Below are 9,100 nucleotides of genomic sequence, written 5' to 3' on the forward strand. Positions count from 1 at the left end.
AGAAATTAAGAGAGTTCAGTCCATATGAGTTTAGATTTGTCATTATCCTTGTCTTGAGACTATGGTTTTGACAATTCACATGGATAAGAACACATACACCATTAAATCTAAGTGTCGTAAGGTTTCTCTCCGATTCATGAAAATGATGGTGAGGAAACACTTTCACTAAGTAGATTTTAGCTAGATAGCAAATATGATATTTGCATTCTCAAAGTCGTTAGTGGAACGTGTGTGGTTAACCGGCACACTAACATGGACTTGTGAGAAGTGGCAAAGGTTTGAACAATCGAGACTATGATTACGGCATCCCTTTTCATAGCTCTTAAAATTTTTTAGTCACACCTGTGAGCTATCTAAGATAAGGTGTATGATATTGATAAAGTTTAATCAAAGCAATCTAGTATCAGAAATCTGAACTTTGGTAAGAAAGTCAATAAAGTATTGATTTCTAGAAGTCCAACTGATTTCCGAGTACATGTCAAAGCTAGTGGGGGCATAAGTGTTATGCTAATAATCATCATGTTAGTGGGAGCATGATAATTATGATAAAGGTTGCAAGTTAGCAATGTTAATTATAGAAAACAAAAGGTTTCAATTGGGAAAGAGTTGTTTTGCTATAATTGAGGGAGAGGAAATTATACTTCATCTCAAATCTAAAAGCTTAGATTGAGGTTTTAATCGTATTTAGTCAAGTATATATATATATATATATATATATATATATATATATATATATATATATATATATATATATATATATATATATGAATCTTATGTTGGAATGGCTCAACATAAGAAAATTCTATATATGGGTCCATTATTTGCGTTCTAAAATTCGATTATGATTACGGCATCCCTTTTCATAATCTGAATTAGGAGAACTTGGCAAATTGAAATGGAAATATTATAGCAAAAGACTGGTTTAGTCTTTATGTGAGACATCATGAATCGTGTCCCATATGCTTCGGATATAGGATCGAGTACATGTGCTATATTCGTCCTTTCTAAAATTTTCCAAATTTTCCAAATGCCTGGGGCATTAAGAAGGGAAAAGGTCTAGAATTGGATATGACTAAAATGATTAAGCAATTGTCGAGGACAATCTAAGGTTTACCAAAGATTGGTTGCTCAGGGACAGTTGGAAGTATAGTGTTAAGTGTTGGAAGGACCATATTGACATAATATGAAAAAATGCAACTTTTTGTCAAAAGTGATAGTCAAAAGGGGAATATGGAAATGATCCCATAAGTGGAAGTTGTTCAATAAATCTATGTAAGATTAGGAAACTTAATGCAAGAAGGATGTTTCCAAGGAGTTGATCTCCTTTGGAATGCTCTGTAATGTTTGTTTTCAAGTCTTTGTGACTTTGTGCATAATCATTACAAGAGGATCAATTTATATAAGTTTAGAATCTAACAAATTTCAGTAATGGCATGAATTTGGAATTCTTGCATTTGCAGTAAGGATTTGGGACTGTGAAATGAAAATCATTGGTGTTATGTTCAATTGGTCTATTTAGAAAAGTAAAGATCATAGACAAACATAGTATGCATACTTGGTGTGTGGCATGACTAGTGTTTAGAAAACATAGTGTACATGCTTGGAGCATGGGACAACTATTGTTTTAATTCAAGAATAAAGTTGATAGCTGAAACAGTATGCAATGAATAATGTGTAATCATATGGTGATAAATAAAAAGTGTTTTATTTATATTCATAAGTTCTGAGACCATATTGGATTCAATTATTCTTGTGTTTCATTTTGCATGTTTTGACTTCCAGAATAACTAGGTCGTTCTTCCTGATTGACTAAGTTATTCAAACCATCCACAGTCGGTCATATGTTGGAAGTAGATATGAATCAAGACTGTCATGGGTTGGCTTATAGAGGTCTAAAATGTTGGACAAAGAGGTGCTACAACACTCATGAGTGCTCATAAGTTCTGAGTATTGGATTCAACCCATGCTCATTGGAATCACTTCATCGATTTTATCATGAGTGATCATGAGACGATAATATCTTATATTCTTGAAACCTAGAGATATGAGTTGTTACTATGAGTTGGTTATACATTGATTGCACAAAAACAATTTGGTAACTCGATGTTATAAAACGTGCCTTTGTGTATGATTCAACAAGTAGTAGAACAAGCCATATGAGTCGAAGTTTATCCATTCCTTTTACCTTCGGGATAAAAGCGACATATGTGGGCCCCTCGATGATTTGGTGATGACAAATGTAAGTGCTCGGCCAGGCCTGGACTGATTTGATTTGTTCAATTAGTCAGTTGTCATAAATCGGAAATCGGGAAACAACAAATGGACAGAGAGAATGATTATAATCCATGTCTCAATCCACATGATATCTATAATGGAGGAATATATGATACCTTATCTAATGAACAAGTCATTGACAAAGGTCAGAGATCATCGACAAGGTCAGAGTTCGACAAAAGCTTTTGAGAGCTACGATTGCCAGTCGGTTCTTGAAGTCATACTTGCAATAATAGTTTTAGACTTATCCAAGTGGGAGACTGTTGGATTGATGTCTAAGTCCATAACTATAATTGCTAAGACTTGACCTGACCCGACATGGTCCATTTGGGTTGCATGGTATCATGCATTTGGATAGACTATATTATAAGTTCTAATATATTAATAAGATTATTTAATTAGTATTGATCAAGAATTAATATAGGATTAATTAAGTGATCAAAAGAAGACTAATTAAATATATGGGCTGATTGTGTAAATCATCCATACTTGTATAGTGGGCTAATGCTTCATGGATTGTCAAGTTGGGCTAAAACCCATAAGATGCTCCATGGATGCTCCATGGTATATTTGAACCCATGGATCCAAGGAAACGGAAAGCCATGACAATTAGGGTTTACCCTAATTGTCACTTACTATATAAGCATCTTATTGTTGACAAAATCTGCCACTATGTGTGAGAATGAAGGGCTAGACGATTTCATGAAGTGTGGATTTCTCTCTAATCTATTCCAAGTGTATTTGGTGTTGTGTGAACCATTTGAGGTGTCACACTTGGGGCACTAGGCACTCAAGCTTCATGAAGACATTCTACATCAAAGAGGTATATAATTTTAACTTGATATATTCATATGAATCAATGTTATTATGCTAGTTAGGATGAATACCTTGGAAAGTTCATATTTGATTGTATAATAGAGAAAACATAGATCCAAGGTATTTAGGGTTTCATGTACACTTAGGAGTGTTAGAATGCTCAAAACCCAACAGGACTGAGTCGGTGACGGAGATCACCAAGATGTTTATTGAAAGGGATCTGTTTTGTATGAGTTTATTGCTTCTGTGCAAGCTCAAATGACTCGGTACTTGAGCATGCTCAAGAAGAACATCCGTCAGTTTGTGTCTAATAAGTTTTATGGCACACTTGTGGAGCTACAGGAGGTCTCTAGGAGGTGGGAGATTGAGTTGGAGCTCCGGACGAGGGAGCGGAAGCAGGCTCCAGTGCAGTCGCAGCCTACGGCGAAGTGGTTCAAGGTCGCTGATGTGAGATCTGGGGGCCAGAGAGGCTATACTTGTGGAAAGTGCGTCAAGGTTCATGAGGGTCCTTGTCGATCTGCTTTTGGGTGCCATAAATGTGGCAAGGAGGGACATTACGCCAAGGACTGTCGCCAACAAGTTCCCACACTGACCACTAGGATATGTTATCACTGTGAGCAAGTTGGCCATATTAAGGCCAACTGTCCTTTGCTCACTACAGGATCGGCACAGGCTCCAGCGCCAGCTACTTTGAGGATCACCGATGGGCGCCAGGGTAGGGTAGAGCCCCCGAGGGCTCGAGTTCGCGCTTTGCGGCTCACAACAGAGGTGGTTAGGGCGGCACCATACGTCGTCACTGGTATGTTTCCATTTATCACTATATTAATTATTTTATGGTATACTTATGTTTATGTTTTTGATAGGTACATTCTTAGTGAACTCTTTTCCTGCTCTTGTGTTATTCGACTCGGGCACGAGTCGGTCCTTTATATCTCAGTCTTTTAGTAGGGATTTTGATATGACCCTTGGTGAGTTGGATTGTCCGTTTTGGGTTTCTATCACCAATGAACATGGGATTTCTGCATCCAGAGTGTATCATGGTTGTGTCTTGGAGATCTTCAGGGGTGCCTTAGCTGATGAATTTGATTCCTATCCCCATGGGGAATGTATGCGTGATAGTAGGGATGGATTGGATGAGCAGGTTTGGTGCTATGATAGACTGCAAGGGTCAGCGAGTGGTAGTTTGAACCCCAAGTGGGGGAGAACAGGTCATATATGGAGAGGATACCAGGATTGGGTCATGGTTTTTTTTTCAGCAGCGTAGGTGGCTTGATGTGGTCAAGGATTATGACTGCGAGATCCTTTACCATTCGGGTAAAGCAAACGTGGTTGCAGATGCTTTGAGTTGTAAGTCGACTAGATCTTCGGCTGGGGGTATGTATATGAGGATATCCATTGATTCTCCACTTTTAGATTTGATCAGAGGGGAACAGGCAGAAGGAGTCGAGAAGGGGAAATGGAAACAACAAAGGGTCATGGGAGAGATCGACATATTTGTTGGATAAGGTGTCTAAGTCCATAACTATTTCAGGTGTGTACTTGACCCGACCCGGCATGGTCCATTTGGGTTGCATGGCACCATGTAATTGGATAGACTAAATGAGAGAAATAACACTTGGAGATTATTAATATATTATAAGTTCTAATATATTAATAATATTATTTGATTAGTTGATCAAAGAATTAATTTGGAATTAATTAAGTGATCAAAGGATAACTAATTAAATATATGGGTTGATTATGTAAATCATCCATATCTTGTATAGTGGGCTAAGAGGCTCCATGGATTATCAAGTTGGGTTCTACCCATAGGATGCTCCATGGATGCTCCATGGGAGTTACAAATCCATGGGTCATGGAAATGAAGAGTCATGACACATTAGGGTTTACATGGTGTAACCCTAGATGTGTCAACACTATATAAGAAGCATATTCTCCACCAAAATCGGCGATACTAAGAAACTAGAGGGCTTGGCCGATTTTGAGAAGTGTGTGTTATCTCAAGAGTCTTTCCAAGAGCATTTGGTGTTGTGTGAAGCATTTGAGGCATCACACTTGGGGTGCTAGGCTCACAAGGTTTCAAGGAACACAAGCAACAACAAGGTAAGTTATTCTATCTATGATTCAAGTTAAAATTGTTCCCCATGTATGCTAGATAGGAATATAACCTTGGAATTCAACTTTGCATGATAATTAGACAAAAATAGATCCAAGGTTATTAGGGTTCCATGTACACTTAGGAAGTGTTAGAATGCTCAAAACCTATCAATATTTGTCACCGATAGTCGGGGATTGTTGACCCGGTGTGGTCGGGTATGGGTTCCGGTGTCTGGCAGGGTCAGACAGACAGTTTTGGTGGAGGCACATAAGTCTCGCTTTTTTTCATACACCAGGAGCTTCCAAGATGTATTGGGATTTGAGACAAAGTTATTGGTGGTCGTGTATGAAGATGGAGATAGCTTGGTACGTTGAGAGGTGCTTGACTTGTCGGATGGTCAAGGTCGAGCACTAGAGGCCGCATGGCAAGCTGCAGCCTTTGGAAGTACCCATGTGGAAGTGGGAATATCATCATGGATTTTATCACCATGTTACCGAGGACTGCCAAGGGTTTTGATGCTATCTGGGTCATCGTGGATCGATTAACCAAGAGTGCCTACTTTCTGGCCATCCGGGAGAGCTCCTCGGCTGAGAAATTGGTCGATGTGTATGTTCGTGAGATTGTTTCTTTTCATAGGGTTCCAGTTTCCATTATATCATATCGAGATGTTCGGTTCACTTCACAATTCTGGCAGAAGTTCCACGAGGAACTGGGTACGAGGCTACATTTCAACACTATTTATCATCCGCAGACTGATGAATAGAGTGAGCGGACCATCCAGACACTTGAGGATATGTTGCGGGCTTGTGTCATAGATTTTGGTGGAATTTGGGATTCCTACCTACCTCTTGCGGAGTTTTCCTACAACAATAGTTATCACTCCAACATTTGTGCACCGCCTTTCAAGCTTCTGTATGATCGGATATGTCGTATCCCAGTTGGTTGGGGGAGGTCGGTTACAGAGTCATGGGAATGACTGAGGTAGTCCTCCAGACAACATAGCTCATCCAACAGATCAAACAGAGATTACAGACAGCTCAGATTCGGCAAAAGAGCTTTGTCGATCGGCGTCGGTCAAAGTTGGAGTTTTAGGTCGGTGATATGGTACTACTGAAGGTATCACCCTGGAAGGGTGTAATATGCTTTAGGAAGAGGGGGAAATTGGGTCTCCGGTATATTGTACCATTCAGTGTGATCACCAGAGTAGGCACGGTGGCCTACCAATTAGATTTACCGAGTGAGCTCAGTCAGATCCACATCACTTTCAATGTTTTGCAGTTGTGGAAGTGCGAGTTGGATGAAGAGTCTGTGGTCCCTTTGGATGATATTCAGGTCGATGAGCGTCTGAATTATATTGATAGGCCGGTAACGATGGTGGATAAAAAGATGAAGGTCTTACATAACAAGGAGAGACCTTTGGTAAAGGTTCGGTGGCAACATCGGAAAGGCTTCGAGTGGACCTGGGACCTAGAGGCGGAGATACGAGAACATTAACCTGAGTTATCTGCAACATAGGACTTCGAGGAAGAAGACTAGTTTAAGTGGGGGAGAATTATGACACCCCTTACGAGAAGGTTTAATTCTAACCCTAAAGTGTTTTAATTCTTGCCATTTTGGTCCGTATACCATGCGTACTTGAGGTGTACGCATGACGCTTACGTTAAGCGTACTCAGTAGGTATGTTGCGCGTACACTGTTCATACCAAATCCCTAGTTTTGAGGGTTTGCACCCTATATAATTCCCTTTATGGCCCCAAGACCTTCACCCTCATTAGCCTACACCTAAAAATAGTCACTCTAGCTAACCCTAAGTGAAGAGTGTGCATTGAGCTCACATGTGCGTTTTGGTGGTGTTCTTGAAGAAGAAGAAGAAGAAGAAGAAGAAGGTGGTAGAAGGACATCAGAGCTTAAAAGAAGTTTGGATCTGGGATTCTCACATTGTTAGCAACCTTCAGGAGGTAAAAAGCTCCTAGCTTGATCATCTTTTCTTATAGGTCTAGATATGCCTTCATTTAGGGCATTTTTGGTCCTAAACTTTGTGATTCTTGATCATGGCATGCTCTTAACCAAATAAGTCGTCCTTTCAAACCCAATGAGGGGTCTTGAGTCACAAAAATGAGATCTTTATGCTTAGTTCTTCCCCATGCATGCTCTAGAAGGTCTTTAGGTGTTATGAAAGTTGAGATTGTTGGTATTAAACACTTAATGGGCATGCAAAGTCATAAAGTTGCAAAATTTATGACTCTCAGTGGTATTTTGGCCTTAGATCTATAATTGGAACGTAAGAGCTTAACGTATTAAGCTCTTAATATGGAATAAGGATGTCAGTGTGTACGTCGTGCATAATTTTGCATACGTCGTGAGTACGGGGTCAACCGCTCGATCCCGGTCAAGGCCCGTGTACGCCAAACGTACAAGTTGAGTAGGCCCCACATATTCAGCAGAGTTGACTGAGTTGACTTGTTGGCCTTGACCTTTGACCAGAGTTTTGACCAACTTTGAACTAGGGGTATTTTGGGTATTTTGAGTTGTTAATTAAGATTAGGTCCTTGGTTTTGGTTAGGTGATTGTTGAGCCAGTTTTCGGAGCAAAGATTTATTCAGCTTGCATTCCGATTGAGAGGTGAGTTTTCCTCACTGTACCTGTGGGTCGAAGGCACCAATGTTGGCCCACTAGATTATTAATCCTAGTTAGGATAATATTATGCTAGTTTGTAGTTGCTTAATGGATCCGCATGATTATCTGTATTTGCTGGCTCTATGTTTATGTTTATCTGTTGCATATGTTGACATATTGTGTTGGGTTGAGGCGGTCCTGCTTTGTGTTGTAGGCCAAGACACATGGGTACGACCGGATATGTTGTAGGCCCTGTGAGGCGGTCCAGTCAGACCGGTAGCTCGTAGAGCGGTCCTGATAGGTTGTAGGCCCTGCGAGGCGGTCCAATCAGGTTGTCTGCTCATATTTGTATGCTTGTTTTCTATGTGGTGTGTTGTTACTTTGGGGGAAGTCACTAAGCTTTGGCTTATAGTTTTTAGTTTATCGTTTCAGGTACTTCTGAGGATTGTGGGAAAGCAAATGTGTGATCATGTACAACTTCTTATTTTAAGTCATTGGGTATTAGGAAAACTCTGATTTGAAATAATGCTTTTGAAACAAAGACTCTTTTTGTAAACAATGTTGGCTAATAGTTGATTTTGAAAATTTTAAATTTCTTTGATATTTTGAGTGTTACACACAACGTGGCGCCGCTATATGCTTAAAACCCTATGTTCTATGCCTTGGTCCCTATATAAGTAATATGAGGGCTATGGTTTTGACAAGCCTCTACCTCCATCACCTACAAAAGATACTCTCTTCAACCATAGCCTGTTCTCTTGTCATTTGAGCTCCTTCCTTGTTGGTGTTTTTTCCATTTAAAGGTTGAAGGAAGGCCTTGTTGAGCAAAGGACCAACTAGCAAACTCATCTCCATCTCTTGGTGCATCTTCTGGACTTTTGTAAGTCCACAAGCTCTTACCTTTTTGATTCAATCTTTCTAGATCTAGGTTTTGAAGCATATTTATTCATGTTTGTGTTGGTTTGAATGGAAGGATCCAATAAAGTTGGCAACTTTATTAGTCCTTAAGGTCCCAATGAGGTCATATACTCTGTATTTGAAGTTATGGTTTCTTGCATGGGCTTTTGACCCCATTCTTCTCATTTTAACCTAACTTGAGTGCATGTCATGCATTGGACATGCATGTCCATAACGTAAGGCTTTTTTTAATGTTTATAAGGTTAAGTAAGCTTTCTATAATATATGGGTATGTGGCTTAATGGATTGATAGCTTAATCCATGAAGTTGTTCAGTGAGATCCCATGACGTGGTGGCGGGACTCAACGCGACTGTTTTGTCGTAGAATGGACACGATGT

The sequence above is a fragment of the Lactuca sativa genome, chromosome 9, assembly GCF_002870075.4.
Source record: "Lactuca sativa cultivar Salinas chromosome 9, Lsat_Salinas_v11, whole genome shotgun sequence".
In the NCBI taxonomy this organism is placed as follows: domain Eukaryota; kingdom Viridiplantae; phylum Streptophyta; class Magnoliopsida; order Asterales; family Asteraceae; genus Lactuca; species Lactuca sativa.